The sequence below is a fragment of the Giraffa tippelskirchi genome, chromosome 5, assembly GCF_054371585.1.
Source record: "Giraffa tippelskirchi isolate mGirTip1 chromosome 5, T2T-mGirTip1v1.2.pri, whole genome shotgun sequence".
Taxonomy (NCBI): Eukaryota; Metazoa; Chordata; class Mammalia; order Artiodactyla; family Giraffidae; genus Giraffa; species Giraffa tippelskirchi.
In genome coordinates, this window is record NC_137279.1 from 178957028 (window position 1) to 178980586 (window position 23559).

General features: G+C 41.9%; 1 protein-coding gene and 1 long non-coding RNA gene across 51 annotated transcripts in view; one reads left to right on the top strand and one right to left on the bottom strand.

Moving 5' to 3' along the window:
* Positions 1-2619: 2619 nt before the first annotated feature.
* On the bottom strand, positions 2620-4663 carry LOC145506875 (uncharacterized). Its single transcript, XR_014054411.1, has 3 exons — positions 4159-4663; positions 3394-3495; positions 2620-3289 (listed from the first exon to the last, which is right to left on the bottom strand). It is a non-coding gene; the product is annotated as an uncharacterized LOC145506875 (long non-coding RNA).
* The window catches only part of SCMH1 (Scm polycomb group protein homolog 1), a 202021-nt gene continuing 182424 nt past the window's right edge, over positions 3963-23559 (top strand). For all 50 annotated transcript variants that reach the window (XM_081492359.1, XM_081492374.1, XM_081492360.1 and 47 more), the window contains exon 1: positions 3963-4023. The gene's annotated coding sequence lies outside the window, so the exon portion shown is untranslated. The remainder of the gene's footprint in view (positions 4024-23559) is intronic.

The following is a 23559-nucleotide window of genomic DNA, read 5'->3' on the forward strand; positions in this document are numbered from 1 at the left end:
AATCCCCATGGACAGAGGAGCCTAGTGGGGGCTACAGTCTATGGGGTTGCAAAGTCAGACACGACTGAGCAACTAAGCACAGCACATACAAGCTAGAGGATCACGTAAGGCTTTTGAAGGCAGCATGGAATCAAATTTTTAAAAGATTGGTAAGGTTTGAACACACAGAGATGGAGACCAGGGTATTCTAGAAGACAGAACATTATATGGAAAAGCCCAGAGAAGCAAAGAACATATGTCGAAAAGGACAGCAAAGGAAAAATGTAGAAACTTTACATGTGAATCAAAGAGTAAATAAAGGAGGAGAGAAATAAATTTAGAAACAAAGAGTTATGGCCAGATCATAATGACCCTTGATGTGCTCAGCTGTGTCCGACTCTTTGTGACCCTATGGACTGTATCCTGCCAGGCTCCTCTGTCCATAGCATTTCTCAGGCAAGAATTCTGGAGTGGGTTGCCATTCCTCCTCCAGGGGATCTTCGCCACCCAGGGATAGAACCTGTGTTTCTCATGTCTCCTGCATTGGCAGGGGGATTCTTTATCACTGAGCCACCTGGGAAGCCCAATGAGCCATGCAGACAGGGCTAAAAAGTGTGGAATTTGTCCTGTAGGCATGATGCTTCCAGAATCTGGCAGTTGTGGAAGGCAAGTAGAGAGAAGAGAGTCAAGAGTTAGGTTACATCTCTGATAGTCCAGGGAACAGCACCTTGACTAGAGAAAAGGCAGTGTGCTTTGAAAACTGACTGGATGTGAAGGACAGGGAAGAATTTTAAGAGGTACTACCAGAAAATCCCTGGCGGTCCAGTGGTTAAGATTCAGCACTTCTGCTGCTATGGCCCAGGTACAATCCCCGACTGGGAAACTAAGATCCTGCAAGCTGCACAGCATGGCTGGAAAAAAAAAAAAAAAGATTTAAAAAGAAGCACTACTATGGTTTTAAGACTGGGTGACTGGGAGTATGGTGGTGCCGTTGTCTGAAATGGGGAGCACAGACAGAAAGAGAAGGTTTAGGATGGAGAGTCATGATTCTAGTCTTTAACCCACAGAGTTTGAGGACTCCTATGGAATTATCTAACGGAACTGGAGCTAAGAGTAAACTGATCTGAGAACAGAGCTGATAATACACAACTAAATGCTTTGGGTTAATAATTTTAGCAATTCAACGCGATAGGTACTGTATGTGACCGTCCCCATTTTATAGAGGAAGAAAGTGAAACCAAGTAAGTTAAGGCTAAGGCCACAGCTCATCATCAACCACCCCACTTTACTGCCTGTGCAGTTGACCTTTCTAGCAACTCATCTCAGGACAGTCCCTCAGACCCTTGCTTAGAGGCTATTTGATGCAACTCCAGTAAGCTTAGACTATGCATCTTCTTGGCTTCAGCAAATTAGAAGCAGGTATAAAAGGGATAGCCATAATGACAGCAGGAGAAGTGGCAACTGAAAACCAGAAACTTTAAGAAACTCCCATGACAACCCCCAAAGCACAGCATTCTGGGGCCATTCATTAAGCTGAAATAGTCCTTAACTCAATAGTCCAAGAGGATTCCTTAATAATAAAGCCTGATTGCTACCAGTTTATAATAAATCAAGAAAATACTAAATTTACTTCTGTTTCTTAAATAAGAATGGCCAGGAAGTTTATAATATACCTTTAGAAGATTCGCACCTGATATGGACACTTTTTTTTTTTTTTTAATGTTAAGGAACAGAGTCTCAAAGCTTTGGGGAACTTCACTTGAAAAATAGCTTTCCTGGCAGCAGAGGTTTTGATACAATTGTTTTCCCCCTCACCTGTGAGCCCTCAAAGTATGTGAAGGATACCCTGGGCTGTGTAGCTCTGTGGAACCCTCTGCCAGGATTCTCAGGCCCACTCACACGACCATTGGTAACCTCCTCTTTTCCTGTCATCTGCCTCCCTCACTTGACTGCTTAGAAAGCGGGCAATGAGGAGGGGAAACAGGGTGCTGGGGTCAGAAGGGCTCTAACGTCCATAACAAATGTGAGCAAAAGCCTCACCACACAGCATTCAGTGGAAAAGAAGGAATGAAGCAGTCACCCTGGTGCTTGTCAGGTGGTGAGGGATCCCTCACCAAATGAAGAGTAAAAAGACCAGTCTCATCCGGGTCCTAGCTCTGTTGCTTACCAGCCCTGCACTTCTCTGTTCCTATCCTTCTGTCTAGCACGCCTATGCCTCGTGAACTCACCCCTCCAGGCTGGGCTTGGATCTTGAAAGCTCTTTCTGAAATGAAAATCTGATTTAGTCACTCTCCTACTTAAAACTTCAATAGCCTCTTACTGGCTAATGCGGGTATTCATAAGCCTTTTGGGCTCAGGACCCCTTTCCACTCTAAAAATTATGGAGGAACTTGAAGAGATTTTTCATGTGCTGTTTGTTACTTCTAACAATACTTACCATGTTAGGAATTAAAACAGAAATTCCTAAAATTTATTAATTCACTTAAAATTACAATAAACCCATTACATGTTAACATAATCACATTTTAATAAAAAATTCTATAATTTCTAAAACAAAATATTGATGAGAAAAGTGGTGTCTTACATTTGTACAAGTTTCTTTAACACCTGGCTTAAAGAAGACAGCTGGATTCTCAAATCTGTTTCTGCATTTAATGTGTTGAAATATCATCTGTCCTGTAGTCTATGGAAAACTTCACCGTACACTCATGAGAGAATCACAGTGAAAAAAGCAAATCACATTCAGTATTATGATGAAAATAATTTTGAGCTCACTGACCTCTGAAAGATCTCAGCGACACCAAGGAGTACCAGAACTACATACTATGAAAACCACTGGCCTATAAAATAAATTACATACGAGGACATTAATTGTCATTCTAGGTACACAAAGACCTCCTTCAGCACCATCATCACCATAGATATAGTCTCCCATATTCCCGCTCCACCAGTCACACCAACCAGCCATCCACTATCATGTGTCTTTATGCCCTTGCACACAACCTTCCCTCTGCCTGAAATAAGCTTCTTCCTTGCAGGCTCTTTCAAGAACCAACTTGAAAGCGTTCGACTCTCAGAGTGCCTCCTCTGACCCATCCTGACAGCTGATGACTCCCTGCTGGCAGAGCACAGGCTTTGAAGTCAGGTTGGAGGTGAATCTCCACTCAGTCATTTACTGGCTGGGTGACCTCGGACAAGTAGCTTCACCTCCCAGAGCTTCAGTTTCCTCTCTGCTAAAACAGGGATGGTCCAAGTGGACCGGCCGTTTAACCAGAGGAGTGCAGCAAAAACTGTTTACTGACAGACGAGCCTGCAAACGGGTACACAGATAGGGCTCAATACATTAAGTACTTGTTGAATGGATCAACCAGTTAAGGGATGGTGGCATCTTCTATTTACTGAGCATTTACTTACTGGGTTCCCAGCACTGATTCTCGTGGGCTTCACAAGCATTAACTTATTTTATCTTCACACCAACCGTCTGGATTGAACGATGTTCCTTTAGAAGTGAGGGTCCTGGGGTAGAGAGATTCGAGGTAACTCGCTCAAGGTCACCCACCACCGAGTCCCGGAGCCCTCTCCAGGCCTCAGTTTACCCTCCCTTGAGATGGGGCGCGCAGGGCCAGTGGGGGAGCGGATCTGGGCCGCGGGGTAGAAGGCGGGAGGAGAGAGGCAGCGGGCGCTGGCTGAGCCGGGCCGCTTGGGGGCGCCCTACCCGTACTCCCCACACACACCCACCTCCTCCGGCCCCCCGCTCCGCGCGGGCCCAACGGCCCAGGCGCGCGCCACCCTACGGCAGGAGGCCCGGGGGGCGGGGCCAGGGAGCCCCCGCCCCGCCCCCGCCTCAGCCTCAGCCGCCGCCGCCGCTGCCGCCGCCTCGGTCGAGCCCCCCGCCGCCCGCCAGCCCGCCGGCCGGCCGGCCGCCGCCGCTCTCCGGAGCCGCCCCCGCCCGCCCCCTCCGCGCGTCCTCTCTTGCTCGCTGCGCAGCGGAAACATGGCGGCGGGCAGGGAGTGAGCCGCCCCGCGCCGTCGCTGCGCCCGCAGGTAAGCGCCTCGGTGGCCGCCTCCGCTCGCCAGGAAAGCCCGGGCCCTGAGGGGCCTGGGCCGCCAGGGGCCGCCCCGGGCGAGAAGGAGGCGCCGGGACAGGCCGGCCCGCTGCCCCCGCCCCTCGGGCCCTACTGTCCGTCTGTGTGTCCTGGCCGGTCAGCCTGTCAGGGGTCCGAGCGCGGCTGTCGCCCGCCTACTCAGCGGTCCTGGAGCCCCCGCGGCGTTCTGCATCCCAGGCCGGTCCGGCGGGGCCCAGTATCCGGCCCGCGGCCCTCACTCAGTAGGGGCACCCCGGGGCTCCGCGAGGGAAAAACTCAAGGACACGGGGACTCTGGAGGGTCAGCATCGCGTGCGGTCTGAGCGGGGGTTGTTCTGTTCAAGCTAGCGGGGCTGGGTCGGCCGGAGAGTGTTGGCTTTGGGCCGAGGGCCAGGAGTCGGAGGAGCTGTCAGTCTGCTCCGACAGGAGAGCTGAGAGATGCCTGTGGATCCTCGCCGGCCGGATCTGGTTCGGGGCGGGCGAGGACCGAGGTCGGCGGGCTTCCTGGCCCAGCTGAGGGTCGGAGGTGCGAAGGGCGGGGAGCTGTCAGCCGCGTCCTCCGGGCTGGCTCGGGCCGCGGGAGCTGCGCCGGGACAACTCACGTGTGCCGCCGGAAACGGGCGGGGAGAGCTGGTTTCCAACCTCCGATGGGGGCGGGGGCCTCTGGGCACTGAGGTGAGCCAGGGGCCGGGAGGGCTTGGACACGTGGGCACGGCTGTGGGCCAGCCCCAGAGGAATGAAAAGGGGTTTCCAGGAGATAGGTGAACCCCAGAACGTCTCCAGATTGGAAAGGAGTTTAAAAGTCATCTAGGATCCGTTTCCCTCGCCCCATACCAAAGTAGCTTCGAAAATCCCAAATTCTACCCTAGTAATTTGACCAGTCTATTTGAAGATCTCCAGTGACGGGAAACTAATCTCTTCCCTAGGAAACCTATTCGTTCCTGGAAAGCTTTGATGTTTCGAAATTTTTGTTTTGTTTGTTTGTTTTGGTTGAAAGAAATAGATGCCTCCAATTCTTCCTACTTCTGTTCCCTTATGGACACCCATTAAGATATCTGAAGATCATGTCCCCGGAGCCTTGTCTTCACTAACTGATTCCACTTCCCTTCAGTTGTTTCTCATAGGCTGGGGTTCTCTCATTTCTTCTCTGAATGAACTCTAGTTTGCCCTTTAAAGGAGAGCTTCTTAATGTGAGCCAGGAGACAAAACCTATTAAATTTCTACAAGAAACTCTTTTGGCTCCAAGGAGTGCCCTGCTTAAATATAAGGTACTCTATTCCTTTAGTCATTTCTGTACTGCGTTTTGAACTTTAAAAAAAAAAAAAGACTTCTAGTACTGTTTGTTTAAACCAACTAAAAGTTCTTATTTTGTGGAAAATTTTGGCTTTTCCCTCATTTTTTAAAATGTCTATAAACACTTTATCAAATGAGCCTGTGTATGTATATTGAGGTGTTGCAGTGCACCATGCAAATAGAAGAGCTTATTAGTTTTTATACTGGAAAAGCATTGAGATCTCATTTGATGCCAGACTGCAATTTAATATTTAGTTGGAGAGGGAAATGCTTTATTATATTGAACTCTTTGCTCTCTTTATAACTGCCAACACGAGGCCAAAATTACTACGAAAAGGACATTTTTTTGTTACTGTTGCTCACATACCAACCAGCTTTTTTTTTTTTTTTACTTTTTCATCACTTAGCCTTGGTTTGTGTGGTTATGTTTTTAAATAGGGTCTTTACCAACATCCTGAACCCCTGCCTAAGCAACCCTGCAGGTTAGTAATTTTTTAAACTTAGCGGAGATGTGATGGCCTTATAGATCAAATGTCAAGCTCTTGTATCTGGGACCCTGTTTATATTCTAAGCAAAATTTCAGTGTTTTTATAACATAAACAAGTACATACCAGCAGTCAGAATTGGTTCATCTTTCTGCTTATGTCTTCATTTTTTCAATTGGTCAATGGTTTTGAAATTTGCAGCACAGGTCAAGTTTTGACTTCTGGTATGTTTGTGCAAATACTGTTTCCCTTTTATGTAAGTTGGATAAGATTTTGTATAGCACTGTTCTGTACAGACTCAGGAAAAGCTCTGATTCCTTCCCTTCAAAGCACTTGGAGTTAATAGTAGGAAATACTAAAAAACTATGAGAAAGAACTGGCGTGACTATCCTACTGAAAATGTAAAGGCAACATCTTCTAAACTTTATACTTAATGTGTCTACTGTATATCAGGCACTATGCTGTGTACAATGTTAACTGGATAGACAGAGATAAGATACATTTCCAATCCTTGTGGAAATGGTAAATTAGATGCTAAAATAGGTCATCTCAGAATAAAAAGTGAGAGCTTTGCCGCTTGATACTTGCACCAAGGGGAGGGCCCTCAGACTAGCTCAGGACTTGAGGGAAGGCTTGCGGAAGAGACGACACCTGGCCAAGTCCTAAATGGTAAGTAGAAGTAAGTCAGACAAAGATGAATAAAAGAAATGTGCTTCAGATGGAAAGAATAGCTTGAGGAAAGGCATCAATGTGAGAAAAGGAATAGCTTGCCTAGGGAACCACAAGCAGTTTGGTACTGCTAGGAAATAACAATGGTGATATAAGTGGTAAGTTGTGAGACTGGAAATACAATCAGAGTCCATGTCATAGTGAACCTTGTATGCTTAAGTCTCTTGAAATGAATTCAGTGGGTGATTTTTTTTAATCACTGGAAGGTTTTTATAGATATGCTTGAATAATTTTAAAATGTGATTATAGGGATGAAGTTGAGAGAATCTGTGAGGCTTTATGATTGATTGGGTGTGTAGATCAGAGGGTGAGTAGTCCAGTGTGATGTTCAGGTTTTTTATTTGGGTGACTGGGGAGATGATGGTGACATTAACTGAGATGGGAAACACTGGGTAATGATTTCAGTTTGGGACTTAGAGGTTTTGTGATTTTTTGAGTGAGATCAATGAGCAAATGTGGTGGAAGTAAAATAGGAAAAAACCAACAGGTTGTGGTCAGAAAGTGGAATATTAGAGTTAAATTGTCTGATGTGAAGCTCTTCTCACTGACAGCTAAGTCTGTGTGTGCATTGCTGAAGTACAGCAAAGGTGAAGGCTGGTGAAGCTAAGTGTGACAGGGAACTGGGAGGCTGTTGTATGGAATGAGTCTTCTGCATCAGTAGTGAAGTGATTTAGGATGTGGAGAAGAGAGAGAGATTGTGACCCAGGTGCAGTGAATATAAGGGATTAATCGGGAGGGTGGTAGAAGACAGATGAGGAGGAGGGGTAAGGAGTGATATAGCCAGATGGTGGAAACCTCAGAGGAGAAGGAATTTATAAATACAGGAATGGGAAAGTAATGGTTTTTTACTTTTTCTTCCTGGAAGCAGGATTCTGATCTGTTCATCTTTATTCTGATCTCGTATTAGTCATTGTGTTGGGTCTGAAGAGACTGTTCTTCGTCTTGAAAAGCAGGAGGGCAGATACCCTATATCAAATCCTTTCTGCTAATACTTATGACAAAAAATCCATAGATGTTTTTTCCCTGATGGTCAATGGATAGATAGGAAGCAATCAAAAGTGAGGATATACCCATGGTTTCTGGAAAGAGTATAGTTAAGAGCCTAGGCTTTGGTTTAGAAAGACCAAGATTAAAATCTGAGCTGTTGCTTACTAGCCTTAAGACTGTAAGCAAATTGTTTAACCTCTGTAACTTTCAGTATCGTTATGTGTAAAAAATAGATTTCTGCTTTGTGGGGTGTCACAAAGATTACCGGAAATAATGTGTGTGTGTGTGTGTGTGTGTGTGTGTATACTGTAATGTGTATACACACACACACACTAGAAAAGCAATTGGCACTTCAGAGATGCAAAGTAAATGGTAGTTCTCTTCCAACTGTCTTTAAGGGACATAAGCTCCGCTGGCAGAAATGAAATTTTTTCATGCTTGACTAAATTAAAAGGCAGTAAATACTCTGAGGGAAGTAAAGCAAAGCGATACAGAAGTTCAGAAGGTAGAACCATCATTTCTCAACAATTGGGACAAGGTTAGGCTTTACACTCAAGATGAATTTTATTTAGGCCTTGGAGAACACATTGAAATAGATTAAATAGTTTAGGTGGAACTACAAAATGGGGAAATTATATCATATGTTTTTAAAAATTAATAGCTGCCAGCGGTTAAGTATTATATTTGTGTAAGTCAGTAGTGAGAGATGTGGCTAGAGAGGTGGGCTGGGGCCATAGTATTAAAGACCTGAAACTTTGAAGCTTGGACTTGATTCTAAATATACTAGGGAGCCACAGATTGTACATCCTCCCTCTCTACCTCAGTCTCCTAACTGTAAAATCTATAGACGTTAATTTAGAAACTTTGAATTTGTGTTTGAAATAAACCAAGTAAGAAATTCACATTTGAAAATAAGTTAAAAAAGATAACTACTAGGATTTATTTTGTAGTTGTTGCTTAATCTTTCCAATAACCTTGTTTGGTAGACAGGCTTAGTGGAGTTAAAAACAAGATCTCACTGGTAGAAAGTGACTAAAAAAAAGAAGAAGAAAGTGACTAAAGATGTTCTAATTTCAAATTCTTTTTTTATATTTCCATACTTATTTAGATTTGAAAAAGAAGCCTGGGTCCTCAGTGTCACTAAATAATACACCCCAGGGCTGGTCACTTTGCTTCTGTGATCCTCAGTTCCCTCATTTATAAAATGAGGGAAGGTGTAGGTGTAAGGCTTAACTAAAGTAGTGTGTGTATTGCACTATGCATAATGTGAAAAATACATAATAGACACTCAAATGTTGCCCACATCTGTAAATGAGGGATTTTAACCAAACCATTGCCAAGGTCTTAGTGCTAACTCCCTAGCCATCAGAGAACTGCTGGAACTAATTATTTTGATAACCTTTGGCCATATAAACCCAGCAAGTCTTATTCTCTGTTATCTTTGTCTTAGTTCCTCCAATCATCTGTTTTTCTTCTGTACTGTTATTCTGGTGCTGACTTGGCTTCCTTTTACTCTCTCCCAATCCTGCTTGTTGCTGCCTTTCAAACCTTTCCACTTGTTCTCCGAAACTCCTATTTCCTAAACTGTCAACCATTTTAGGGGATGTTTTATGTGTATTCTGGCCGTAAATGGGAGCCAGTAGAGTAACAGTGCTTGCTCTCTAGCCCTTCTGAATGGGTGCAGCTGATTCTCCTAGACCACTCTTTGCAAAAGGAAAGAGATAAGGATGACTTTCATTTTTTGTGCACCACTATTTCACATATTCTGTGAATCAAGGTAAATTGGAAGTGGTGAAACAGGAGATGGCAGGAGTGAACATCGAATCATTTTAGGAATCAGTGAACTAAAATGGATTGGAATGGGCGAATTTAATTCAGATGACCATTATATCTACTACTGTGGGCAAGAATCCCTTGGAAGAAATAGAGTAACCCTCTTAGTCAACAAAAGAGTCCAAAATGCAGTACTTGGTTGCAATCTCAAAAATGACAGAATGATCTCTGTTCATTTCCAAGGCAAACGATTCATAATCACAGTAACCCAAGTCTGTGCCCCAACCATTAATGCCAAAGAAGCTGAAGTTGAACGATTCTATGATGACCTACAAGATTTTCTAGAACTAACATCAAAAAAAGATGTCCTTTTCATCATAGGGGACTGGAATGCAAAAGTAGAAAGTCAAGAGATACCTGAAGTAATAGGCAAGTTTGGCCCTGGAGTGCAAAATGAATCAGGGCAAAGGCTAACAGAGTTTTGCCAAGAGAACGCAGTGGTCGTAGCAAACACCCTCGTCCAACAACACAAGAGACAACGCTACACATGGACTTCACCAGATAGTCAACACCGAAATCAGATGATTATATTCTTTTCAGCCGAAGATTGAGAAGCTCTATACAGTCAGCAAAAACAAGACCGGGAGCTGACTGTGGCTCAGATCATGAACTCCTTATTGCCAAATTCAGACTTAAATTGAAGAAAGTAGGGAAAACCACTAGATCTAAATCAAATCCCTTATGACTATATAGTGGAAGTGACAAATAGATTCAAGGAATTAGATCTGATAGAGTGCCTGAAGAACTATGGACAGAGGTTCGGAACACTGTACAGGAGGCAGTGATCAAGACTATCTCCAAGAAAAAGAAATGCAAAAAGGCAAAATGGTTGCCTGAGGAGGCCTTACAAATAGCTGAGAAAAGAAGAGAAGTGAAAAGCAAAGGAGAAAAGGAAAGATATACCCATTTAAATGCAGAGTTCCAAGGAGAGAGAAAACCTTCCTCAGTGATCAATGCAAAAAAATAGAGGAAAACAATAGAATGGGAAAGACTAGAGATCTCTTCAAAAAAATTAGAGATACCAAGGGAACATTTCATGCAACAATGGGCACAATGAAGGACAGAAATGGTATGGACCTAGCAGAAGCAGAAGATATTAAGAAAAGGTGGCAAGAATACACAGAAGAACTGTACAAAAAAGATTTTCATGACCCAGATAATCACGATGGTGTGATCACTCACCTAGAGCCAGATCACCTGGAGTCCGAAGTTAAGTGGGCCTTAGGAAGCATCACTACGAACAAAGCTAGTGGAGGTGATGGAATGCCAGTTGAGCTATTTCAAATCCTGAAAGATGATTCTGTGAAAGTGCTGCACTCAATATGCCAGCAAATATGGAAAACTCAGCAATGGCCACAGTACTGGAAAAGGTCAGTTTTCCTTCCAATCCCAAAGAAAGGCAATGCCAAAGAATGCTCAAACTACTGCACAGTTGCACTCATCTCACATGCGAGTAAAGTAATGCTCAAAATTCTCCAAGCCAGGCTTCAGCAAAACATGAACTGTGAACTTTCAGATGTTCAAGCTGGTTTTAGAAAAGGCAGAGGAACCAGAGATCAAATTGCCAACATCCGCTGGATCATTGAAAAAGCAAGCGAGTTCCAGAAAAACATCTATTTCTGCTTTATTGGCTATGCCAAAAGCCTTTGACTGTGTGGATCACAATAAACTGTGGAAAATTCTTCAAGAGAAGGGAATACCAGACCACCTGACATGTCTCTTGAGAAACCTGTATGCAGGTCAGGAAGCAACAGTTAGAACTGGACATGGAACAACAGACTGGTTCCAAATAGGAAAAGGAGTACGTCAAGGCTGTATATTGTCACCCTGCTTATTTAACTTATATGCAGAGTACATCATGAGAAATGCTGGGCTGGAGGAAGCACAGGCTGGAATCAAGATTGCCAGGAGAAATATCAATAGCCTCAGATATGCAGATGACACCACCCTCATGGCAGAAAGTGAAGAAGAACTAAAGAGCCTCTTGATGAAAGTGAAAGAGGAGAAGTTGGCTTAAAGCTCAACATTCAGAAAACTAAGATCATGGCATCCGGTCCTATCACTTCATGGCAAATAGATGGGGAAACAGTGGTAACAGTGGCTGACTTTATTTTGGGGGGCTCCAATATCACTGCAGATGGTGATTGCAGCCATGAAATTAAAAGACACTTACTCCTTGGAAGGAAAGTTATGACCAACCTAGATAGCATATTAAAAAGCAGAGACTTTACTTTGCCAACAAAGGTCCGTCTAGTCAAGGCTATGGTTTTTCCAGTAGTCATGTATGGATGTGAGAGCTGGACTGTGAAGAAAGCTGAGCACCAACGAATTGATGCTTTTGAATTGTGGTGTTGGAGAAGACTCTCGAGAGTCCCTTGGACTGCAAGGAGTTCCAACCAGTCCATCCTAAAGGAGATCAGTCCTGATTGTTCATTGGAAGGACTGATATTGAGGCTGAAACTCCGATACTTTGGCCACCTGGAGTGGTGGCCACTTTGGTCAGCAAAGAGCTGACTCTTTTGAAAAGACCCTGATGCTGGGAAGGATTGGGGGCAGGAGGAGTAGGGTACGACAGAGGATGAGATGGCTGGATGGCATCACCAGCTCGATGGACGTGAGTTTGGGTAAACTCCAGGAGTTGGTGATGGACAGGGAGGCCTGGCGTGCTGCGATTCATGGGGTCGCAAAGAGTCAGACACGACTGAACTGAACTGAACTGAGAAGGATCCCTGAATAGAAGAATGAAATACTTTAGTGAATCAGTCATGTTTTGTTTTTTTTTTTAATTTGAGTAAACATGAACTATTTCCTTGTTAGGTTAAGTGCTCCTATTTTAATAAATTGCAAAGTTTCTGTAGCCCCTCAACCCTTGGTGTAATCCACTTCCTCCTTCTTAACCAACACGTATTTATCAGCTGTGTACTAAGGATACAAAAATGTGAATAAGATTCCTTCCCTCAGTGAGCTTACTATCCAGGTGATAGTTGGAATAAAAAGTTATTATAATTTTATCTCAGTGATCTTCCTTCTCCAAACCTATAACTCTAGTCTAATCATGAGAAAAACTAGACAAATCCCAGTTGAGAGACATTCTGTGAAATACTTGACCAGTATTCCTCAAAACTATCAAGGTCATCAGGCAAGAAATGTCAGCCTAAAAGAGTCTAAGATGACATTATGACAAAAATGTGTTATCCTGGGAAGGGTAATAGGATCCTGAAACAGAAAAAGGATATGAAGTGAAAACCAAGGAAGCCTCAATGAAATGTGGACTTCAATTAGTGGTATATCCATATTGGTTCATTAATTATAACAAATGTACTATACTAACGTAAGATGCTAGTAATAGGGGAAGCTGTGCAGAATATACGGGAACCCTGAACTATCTTGGCAGACTTCTGTAAAATTAAAATTGTTCTTAAATAAAAGCTTATTTGTAAAAAAGTAATAATAAAGTCAGAATAATTGTATATGCTATTTCTTTGGAATTTAATTAAAAGATATTTCTTCATAAAATGTTCCCAGTTTGGTTGACTTGTTTGATGGGACCGACAAGCTTCAGTCTGTTGATAGCTGCATATGCTACATGTGTATGCTAGGTACATGCCATATAAACTTTTTCTATTTCAGTGTCTTATACATGTAGATGGGCTTCCCTGGTGGCTCAGATGGTAAAGCATCTGCCTCCAATGAGGGAGACCCAGGTTCAATCCCTGGGTTAGGAAGATCCCTTGGAGAGGGGAATGGCAACCCACTCCAATATTCTTGCCTGGAGAATTCCATGGGCAGAGGAGCCTGGCAGGATATGGTCCATGGGATTACCAAGAATGCAAGTAGACATTAGGAAGCATCACTACAAACAAAGTTAGCAGAGATGATGGAATTCCCGTTGAGCTATTTCAAATTCCAAAAGATAATGCTGTGAAAGTGCTGCCCTCAATATGCCAGCAAATTTGGAAACTCAGCAGGGACCACAGGACTGAAAAAGGTCAGTTTTCATTCCATTCCCAAAGAAAGGCAATGCCAAAGAATGTTCAAACTACTGCACAATTGCACTCATCTCACACGCTAGCTGAGTGACTTCACTTTCACTTTTCACTTACATGCATTGGAGAAGGAAATGGCAACCCACTCCAGTGTTCTTGCCTGGAGAATCCCAGGGACGGCACAGCCTGGTTGGCTGCCATCTATGGGGTCACACAGAGTCGGACACGACTGAAGCCACTTATCAGCAGCAGCAGTACATGCCAGCAAAGTAATACTTAAAATTCTCCAAGTGAGGATTTAACAGCATGTGAACTGTGAACTTCCAGATGTTCAAGCTGGATTTAAAAAAGGCAGAGGAACCAGAGATCAAATTGTCATCATCTGTTGGATCATCAAAAAAGCAAGAGAGTTCCAGAAAAACATCTACCTCTGCTTTATTGACTACACCAAAGCCTTTGACTGTGGATCACAAAAAAACTGTGGAAAATTCTGGAAGAGATAGGAATACCAGACCACCTGACCTGCCTCTTAACAAACCTGTATGCAGGTCAAGAAGCAATAGTTAGGACTGGACATGGGACAACAGACTGGTTCCAAATAAGGAAAGGAGTCCGTCAAGGCTGTATATTGTGACCCTGCTTATTTAACTTATATGCAGAGTACATCATGCGAAATGCTGGGGTGGATGAAGCACAAGCTGGAATCAAGATTGCAGGGAGAAATATCAATAACCTCAGATATGCAGATGACACCACCCTTATGGCAGAAAGTGAAGAAGAACTAAAGAGCCTCTTGATGAAAATGAAAGAGGAGAGTGAAAAAGTTGACTTATCAGAAAACTAAGATCATGGCATCTGGTCCCGTCACTTCATAACAAATAGATGGGGAAAAGATGGAAACAGTGGCTGACTTTATTTTCTTGGGCTCCAAAATCACTGCAGATGGTGATAGCAGCCATGAAATTAAAAGATGCTTGCTCCTTGGAAGAAAAGCTGTGACCAACCTAGACAGTATATTTAAAAGCAGAGACGTTACTTTGCCAACAAAGGTCCGTCTAGTCAAAGCTATGGTTTTCCGATAGTCATGTATGGATGTGAGAGTTGGACTATAAAGAAAGCTGAGTGCCAAAGAATTGATGCTTTTGAACTGTGGTGTTGGAGAAGACTCTTGAGTCACTTGGACTGCAAGGAAATCCAACCAGTCCATCCTAAAGGAAATCAGTCCTGAATATTCATTGGAAGGACTGATGTTGAAGCTGAAACTCCAATACTTTGGCCACTTGTTGGGAAGAACTGACTCATTTGAAAAGACCCTGATGCAGGGAAAGATTGAAGGCAGGAGGAGAAGGGGGCGACAGAGGATAAGATGGTTAGATTGCATCACCGACTCAATGGACGTGCGTTTGAGTAAGCTCTGGGAGTTGGTAATGAACAGGGAAGCCTGGCCTGCTGCAGTCCATAGGATGGCAAAGAGTTGGACATGACTGAGCGACTGAACTGACTGATATGTAGATGACAGAAGTATGCTAAGTGCTAGTCAACAGAGAGAACTCAGACAAATGTAAAAACTTTCTTACCACATAATATTGCTTGTTAATTGAAAACACAAAACACTTATTTGGAGGGATTGTAGCTAAGTACTCACACTGGCTTGTGAGCAGACATGATTCAGTTCATATAGGAATGTTAATTTATTGAGCTGTTTGTGTGATACTATAAAAAAGTGCTGTTTTCTATTATCACTATATACAAATGCGAGTTGGAAAGTTATTTTTTCTACAAATGCTTTGTAAGATTAGTGTGATTCTTGGATGAGATCAACTTAAAAGTCCTAGATTTAGTTTTAAGAAAAAAGTTCTTGAGAAATCGCTTAATCATAGTTTATATTAATAGTTCTTTTACCAAATGCATCTTCCTCATCAGTTAGAGTTGTGCCTACGTTTATACTCTTTTGTTGGCTGTACTGGATCTTCATTGTGGTGTGTGGGATTTCTCTAGTTGGGGTACACAGGGGCTTCTCTAGCTGCAGCACACAGGCTTGTCATTGCAGTGCAGTCTTCTCTTTTTGCAGAGCACAGGCTCCAGAACACGTGGGCTCTCTGGTTGCAGCTTGCAAGCTTAGTTGCTCCTTGGCATGTGGGATCTTAATTCCCTGACCTGGGATCAAAACTGCATCTCCTGCATTGAAAGGCTGATTCTTAACCACTGGACCAGCAGGGAAGTCCTAAAGGAAACCACTCACAGAAATTTGTCTTCAAAGGACATATTCTGTAAATAATTATTTAATGACTAGATGTCCTGTCTTTATAGAAAGCTTATAAAATAATACTAACAAATACCAGTAGAGCTAGCAATTCTCTTCTTTATTGATCCAGAACCTACTCTCCAAACGGCACAACTCTTAACCCTCTTACTTCCACAACACCTCCAACTTAATTATTTAATGCAGCTTTCTTAAATGAGTAAACAAGGATTACTTATTTGGGCTGAATTCTGTTAACTGCCTTAACAATAAATAGATTTTTTAATGCTCACCTTGATAGTTAGGTGTCAAAGTTATCTTCTTGAAAAGAGCTAGTTGAATTTGGTAAAAAGTTAAGTTAATATTTTGTTGACTTCTTTATTCTCAGCACTAACAAGTTGCTTTTAATATGTTAAATCCCCTAATCATTACATTTAAATAAATCATTATCTGAAAGAGAAATGTCAGTTCAGTCAGTCTACTAATCTGTTGGTAGTTTCTGATTATTAGTTATTAGTGAAAGCCTATGTTTAGTTGCTTGATATAGTAAATGTTTAAGTAATAAGTGCTTAATGCATGTTAGTTAAATCCAAATCTGAATTAATGGACTATATTCATGATTTTTTCTTTGTATGCTCCTGTACATTTTATTGAGAAGGAACTGTATTTTACACTGACCGTATTTTGGAAATGACTTTGTTGTCTGATGGGTAGGGAGTTTAAATCCCTTGTCTGCCACCTGTGATCTACCAAAACGATCCCTAGATCATTCCATTGATCAGAGGTTCAGCAGTCCCAGATGTATATAGGTCTTGTCTTTTCTGCAGATTTGTCGGTCTTGTCTTTTCTTCCGAGATCCTAGAAGACAAGGTAGCCTCTTAAATTTTTGGTGCCCAGAATGGTGGATTCTGGTACAGTGGCAGGCTCATAGTGTGTTCTAAATAAATGCTGTTATAATGTCCTTCCTCTCTGTTACTGGGAAATAACAACTATTGTTTCATATAGTATAGGATGAGATAACCAGACTTTTGTTGAATGTTAAACTTCAGCCTAAACTAGTATTTCCCCAGTTTGCCTGATCAGCTGGAACACTTCTTAAGAAATGACAAATACCCTGACATGGAGATCATTTCTGTAGATTTGAGGTAGTGCTCCTGGTGATCCTTTTGAAAAAGGCAGTGCATTTTTAAATATTGGTAGTGTATTAACACTTTTTGGTTGTAAAGGGCAGAAATCCAACATAAATGAATTGCAGCCAAAGGAGGAGAAAAGGGAATTTATTGCTTCACTCAATTTGAAATAGGGCCTGGGGAAGGGAGGTATTAATCTGCTTCTTGCTTCTGGATTGTATCCTAGCTTTATCGGGCAAAGAATGCATAACAGAGTTGCTTGGGGGGACCCTCGGGGATTCAGGGGAACTCTCTTACCTTTCGGTCTTATCCACTTATCCATAGCTGTAGGTCCTGCCTTTCTGCCTTTGTTTGTACCATTCTTATTTTAACCCTGGGTAGTTTCCCAACTCAGCAAGCAAGGATCCTTTGCAGGCTCTGGGCAGAAGGAATCTTTTTTATAAAAGCAGTATTTTCTCCCCAGCTTTCAGATTGACCAGTTCAACTCAGTACTGATAATCTCCAATATGCACTAGTATGATCTTACAGATTATAAATATTTTGAATATCTCCTCCATTTCATATTAAGTAGTTTGTTTTTTATAGGAACTGATTGAAATCCGTCTCTATAGCCAATGCATCCTGTGTTTTCTCTACTGCGTCTCTTTTTGTAGTGTGCCTCAGTAATGGTGAGTCCTGGTATAAAAGACCACGGCTCAATAAACTGTCTCCTACTACATAAGAATGGCCAACCTCAGCATGAGATAGAGGTCTGCATTGTGCAGTTTCCAGTCTTGATCCAGTGAGTTCTACGTTTTAAGGACTTATTTATACCACCCCTCTTCTGTGTACCAATTTCTGTCTCATAACGATCTTTGGATGTAAGTAATAGAATCAAACTCTGGTTAACTTAACAAAATTTATAATTTTAACCATTTTTAAGCATACAATTTACTGATATTAAGTACATTCACTTTGTTTTGCAAGCATCACCACCATCCATCTCCAGAACTTTTTTCATCTTACTAAACTGAAACTCTGTACCCATTAAACAATAACTCTCTGTTCCTCCCTCCCTCCAGCCTCTGCCCCACCATTCTTTCTGTCTCTGTGATTTTGACTACTCCAGATTTCTCAGATGAGTGGAATCACACAGTATTTGTCCTCTTGTGACTGATTGATTTCACTTAACATAATGTCCTCAAGATTATGTGTATTATTGCTTATAGAACTTTGAATGAACTAGCTCATCTAAATTTCTTACCTCTTGTCACTTTTCTCCTAGCTTTCTGTGCATCAGTCATACTTCCTTTCTTTCTGTTTGTGGGCCTCTCATACCCCATCCCCCTTACTTGCCTTTCTCTCTCTCTAGAATGTTCTTTCCCTTTCTTGGCCTGGTTACTTTCTGCTCGTTCTTTGGATTTCAACTAACACATAACTTCTTCAGGGAATCCTTCCTTCATCTCCAAGAATATATTAATCTCTGTGTTACATGATCTCATAGTACCATGTAAGTTTTTTGTAGTACTTAAAATAGTTTAAATGAAACATCTATTTATATTCTGTAGTTGGTGAATGTCTATCATGGTGGGAAGGACCATGTCTTTTTTTACTATCTAAGTTTAGCGTGTGGAGCATAACAAAGAGACTGTGTCTTGTGTTCAATACTGTATCCTTGACACCAAGTATGTGATAGGTCTTTCAGTAAATAGTGTTACATATGTAATAAGTATATTAAAATTTTTTGACTTAATGAATTTAGATCTGGAGATTGATGGCTCAAAGTCTTTCTGTCTCTAAGAATCTATTATCTGAGCCTTATTTGACTTGAAGAAATCTCCCTTTCGTGTGAACTTAAAAATCCTTATTCATTGTTCGCCAGATGCTTAACGTTTTCACAAGTCATCCTTATTGCTTCTTAAATTTCTATTTTTTTCATATTATTATTATTTGTATTTGCCAATGGGTCTTCCCCTTCTAAACTGCCACTAGTTATTTTGGTAACTTTCTAAATTACTAATCTGATCTGTTGTGGAACCGTTAGGGCAGAGCTTCTTACACTATGTGTGTTGAAGGAGCAATATTTTTCATTTATCTTAGACTAAGAATCTTATAAATATAAAAATGAGTTACTAGAAACATGAAATTTCTAAAAATCTAAGCATAAACCATAAATTTTTATTAGGCTTAACCACACAAATTTACCCGTTAAATTATAATACTAAATTTCTAAGTGCTTACTCTTCAATTTCTGTACTTATTACAAACTGGTAACCATTTGCTGTTGAGAACTGTACATAGAGTACTGGACTGCCTTAGGTCTCTATGAAGGAACACCAGGGAGGGGGTGTTAAGGTGAGGCAGAAGGGATAGACTCTGCTTGCCTACTCCTCTTCTTCCAGATAAGCTCTGTAGTTATCGTTGTTATGTTTTGCATAAAGACATGTTTGAAAATGTTCTTTAACTGAAAAAGGTTTGAAAACTTCTAATCTGCAGAATATGTTCCTCAGGCTTTATCTGATTCTAACCTAGTTTTCTAATCTAGTCACTGCTTCCTGATTTGTATCCTATGCTTGAATCATCTATCATTTTCCACAAAACATCACACAAGCCCTTTTACTACTTAGTACTTTTGTATTTCTTTTTGCTTAGCTAGAATTTCCCAAACTTTCTTCTGTATCTGGAATAAGATGCTTTCCCCAAATTTTGGTTCAAAAATCACCTTCTCTGTGAAGCCTTTTCAATTCATTTAGACAAAATTGGTCTCTACCTTTAACAACTATATATTACATTCTGTTATAATGTATTTGCTTATCTATCTCCACATAGATTAACATGGTTCAAATCCTGTCCATCCTTACATCCCTAGCCTAGGGTTGTGCACATAAACTAGTTAATAAATATTAGCTCAGTAAATTGGGAAAGTCATCAATATTTGCTGCATATCTCAGGCATAGCAGCTTTCTGTTTGGTCTTGGACAAGCTGTATGATTTTCTCTTCACTAGGGAATCTATCCCTGAGTGTTATGACATATATAATTAAGGTTGAAATATTGGTCCTCAGTTCAGTTCAGTCACTCAGTCGTGTCCGACTGTTTGCGACCCCATAAACCGCAGCACGCCAGGCCTCCCTGTCCATCACCAACTCCCTGAGTCCATCCATACCCATGTCCATCGAGTCGATGATGCCATCCAGCCATCTCATCCTCTGTCATCCCTTTCTCCTCCTGCCCTCAATCTTTCCCAGCATCAGGGTCTTTTCCAGTGAGTCAGCTCTTCACATCAGGTGGCCAAAGTATTGGAGTTTCAGCTTCAACATCAGTCCTTCCAATGAACACCCAGGACTGATCTCCTTTAGGATGGACTGGTTGGATCTCCTTGCAGTCCAAGGGACTCTCAAGAGTCTTCTCCAGCATCACAATTCAAAAGCATCAATTCTTCAGCGCTCAGCTTTCTTTATAGTCCAACTCTCACATCCATACATGACCACTGGAAAAACCATAGCCTTGACTAGACGGACTTTTGTTGGCAAAGTAATATCTTTGCTTTTTAATATGCTATCTAGGTTGGTCATAACTTTCCTTCCAAGGAGTAAGCGTCTTTTAATTTCATGGCTGCAGTTACCATCTGCAGTGATTTTGGAGCCCAGAAAAATAAAGTCAACCACTGTTTCCACTATTTGCCCATCTATCTGCCATGAAGTGATGGGACTGGATGCCATGATCTTAGTTTTCTGAATGTTGAGCTTTAAGCCAACTTTTTCACTCTCCTCTTTCACTTTCATCAAGAGGCTCTTTAGTTCTTCTTCACTTTTTGCCATAAGGGTGGTGTCATCTGCATATCTAAGGTTATTGATATTTCTCCCGGCAGTCTTGATTCCAGCTTGTGCTTCTTCTAGCCCAGCATTTCTCATGATGTACTCTGCATATAAGTTAAATAAGCAGGGTGACAATATATAGCCTTGACGTACTCCTTTTCCTATTTGGAACCGGTCTGTTGTTCCATGTCCAGTTCTAACTGTTGCTTCCTGACCTGCATACAGGTTTCTCAAGAGGCAGGTCAGGTGGTCTGGTATTCCCATCTCTTTCAGAATTTTCCACAGTTTATTGTGACCGCACAGTCAAAGGCTTTGGCATAGTCAAGAAAGCAGAAATAGATGTTTTTCTGGTACTCTCTTGCTTTTTCAATGATCCAGTGGATGTTGGCAATTTGATCTCTGGTTCCTCTGCCTTTTCTAAAACCAGCTTGAACATCTGGAAGTTCATGGTTCACGTATTGCTGAAGCCTGGTTTGAAGAATTTTAAGCATTACTTTACTAGTGTGTGAGATGAGTGCAACTGTGCAGTAGTTTGAGCATTCTTTGGCATTGCCTTTCTTTGGGATTGGAATGAAAACTGACCTTTTCCAGTCCTATGGCCACTGCTGAGTTTTCCATATTTGCTGGCATATTGAGTGCAGCACTTTCACAGCGTCATCTTTCAGGATTTGAAGTAGCTCAACTGGAATTCCATCACCTCCACTAGCTTTGTTCATAGTGTTGCTTCCTAAGGCCCACTTGACTTCACATTCCAGGATGTCTGGCTCTAGGTGAGTGATCATACCATCATGATTGTCTGGGTTGTGAAGAACTTTTTTGTACAGTTCTTCTGTGTATTCTTGCCACCTCTTCTTAATATCTTCTGCTTCTGTTAGGTCCCTACCATTTTGTTCTTTATTGTGCCCATCTCTGTATGAAATGTTCCCTTGGTATCTCTAATTTTCTTGAAAAGATCTCTAGTCTTTCCCATTCTATTGTTTTCCTCTATTTCTTTGCATTGATCACGGAGGAAGGCTTTCTTATCTCTCCTTGCTGTTCTTTGGAACTCTGCATTCAAATGAGTATATCTTTCCTTTTCTTCTAGAAAAATACAAATATTGATCCACATGCATTGAAGCTGTGTGTGTATGGGCTGTATAGAGAAGGAGGTTAAAACTGTATTAGCCTTGAAATTGGTTTGATTGAAAATTTTGAAATCGAATCCTTTAAATAGCACCCTTGTTTTGTTTTCTCTTAATTGAATCTGTCTGTTCTTGCAGTTTTATGAGTGACCTATAAGTGATCTCCTGTGGCAAGAGAGACCGTTGTTCAGTTGCTCAGTCTTGTCTGACTCTTTGCGACCCTATGGACTGCAGCACACCAGGTTTCCCTGTCCTTCACCATCTCCTGAAGCTTGCTCAAACTCATGTCCATTAAGTCAGTGATGCCATCCAACCATCTCGTCTTCTGTTGTCCCCTTCTTCTCCTGCCTTCTCTCTTTCCCAGCATCAGGGTCTTTTCCAGTGAGTTGGCTCTTCGCATCAGGTGGCCAAAGTATTGGAGCTTCAGTTTCACCATCAGTCCTTCCAGTGAATGTTCAGGGTTGATTTCCTTTAAGATTGACTAGTTTGATCTCCTTGCAGTCCAGGGGACTCTCAAGAGTCTTCTCTAACACCACAGTTCAAAAGCATCAGTTCTTTGGCACTCAGGCTTCTTAGTTCAGAGAGACTGGCCTATGGAAAAAGTACCAGATTTGGAGTCACATGACATAGATATTTCTAATCCTAGACTCAGTGATTACTAGCTTTGTAAACTTTACCAATCATTTCAACTCTAAATCTTGTTTTCTTTTTGTTTCATTTGTAATGCAGGAATACTAAGATTTGTACTTTGTACCTCACAAGGTTGTGAGGGTCAAATAAAGTAGAGTAGATGAAACCGCAGAAAGTGTACTATTTACTGTCAGCTGCTTGACTTCAGAAAAGTTCAAGTCTTCTTATCTTAGCTTATTTTCTTGTAAAATGGAAATTGTAATACCTGTATCATAGGTTTATTGTGAGAATTAAGTTGTTCATAGAAAGTGTCTAGCCGGTTGACTTGGGTGCTTGATTAACAATCATTTACATTTTCTTTAACATACATGCTTTCTCAACCCCCACCCTGAATTTGGATTGGGTAATAATGATGGTTAACAAACACTGTATAGGGCTATAATCTTTTTTGCCTTTTCATACTGTTCATGAGGTTCTCAAGGCAAGAATACTGAAGTAGTTTGCCATTCCCTTCTCCAGCGGACCACATTTTGTCAGAACTCTCCACCAAGACCCATCCGTCTTGGGTGGCCCTACACGGCATGGCTTAATCTCATTGAGTTAGACAAGGCTGTGGTCCATGTGATTAGATTGGTTAGTTTTCTGTGATTGTGATTTCAGTCTGTCTGCCTTCTGATGCCCTCTCTCAGTGCCTACCATCTTACTGGGATTTCTTTTACCTCGGACATGGGGTATCTCTTCATGGCTGCTCTAGCAAAGTGCAGCCGCTACTCACCGCTCTAGTATGGATGTGAGGGTTGGACTATAAAGAAAGCTGAGCCCCGAAGAATTGATGCTTTTGAACTGTGGTGTTGGAGAAGACTCTTGAGAGTCCCTTGGACTGCAAGGAGATCCAACCAGTCCATCCTAAAGGAAATCAGTCCTGAGTGTTCATTGGAAGGACTGATGTTGAAGCTGAAACTCCAATAGTTTGGCCACCTGATGTGAAGAGCTGACTCATTGGAAAAGACCCTGATGCTGGGAAAAATTGAGGGTAGGAGGAGAAGGGGACAACACAGGATGAGATGGTTGGATGGCATTACTGACTCAGTGGAGATGAGTTTGAGTAAACTCTGGGTGTTGGTGATGGATAGGGAGGCCTGGCATGCTGTGGTCCATGGAGTCGCGAAGAGTCGAACATGACTGAGCAACTGAACTAAACTGATAGGGCTGTAATATAGAGGAAGAAAGAATAATGTTCCTTGAGAGTATGAGGAAGGCTTCT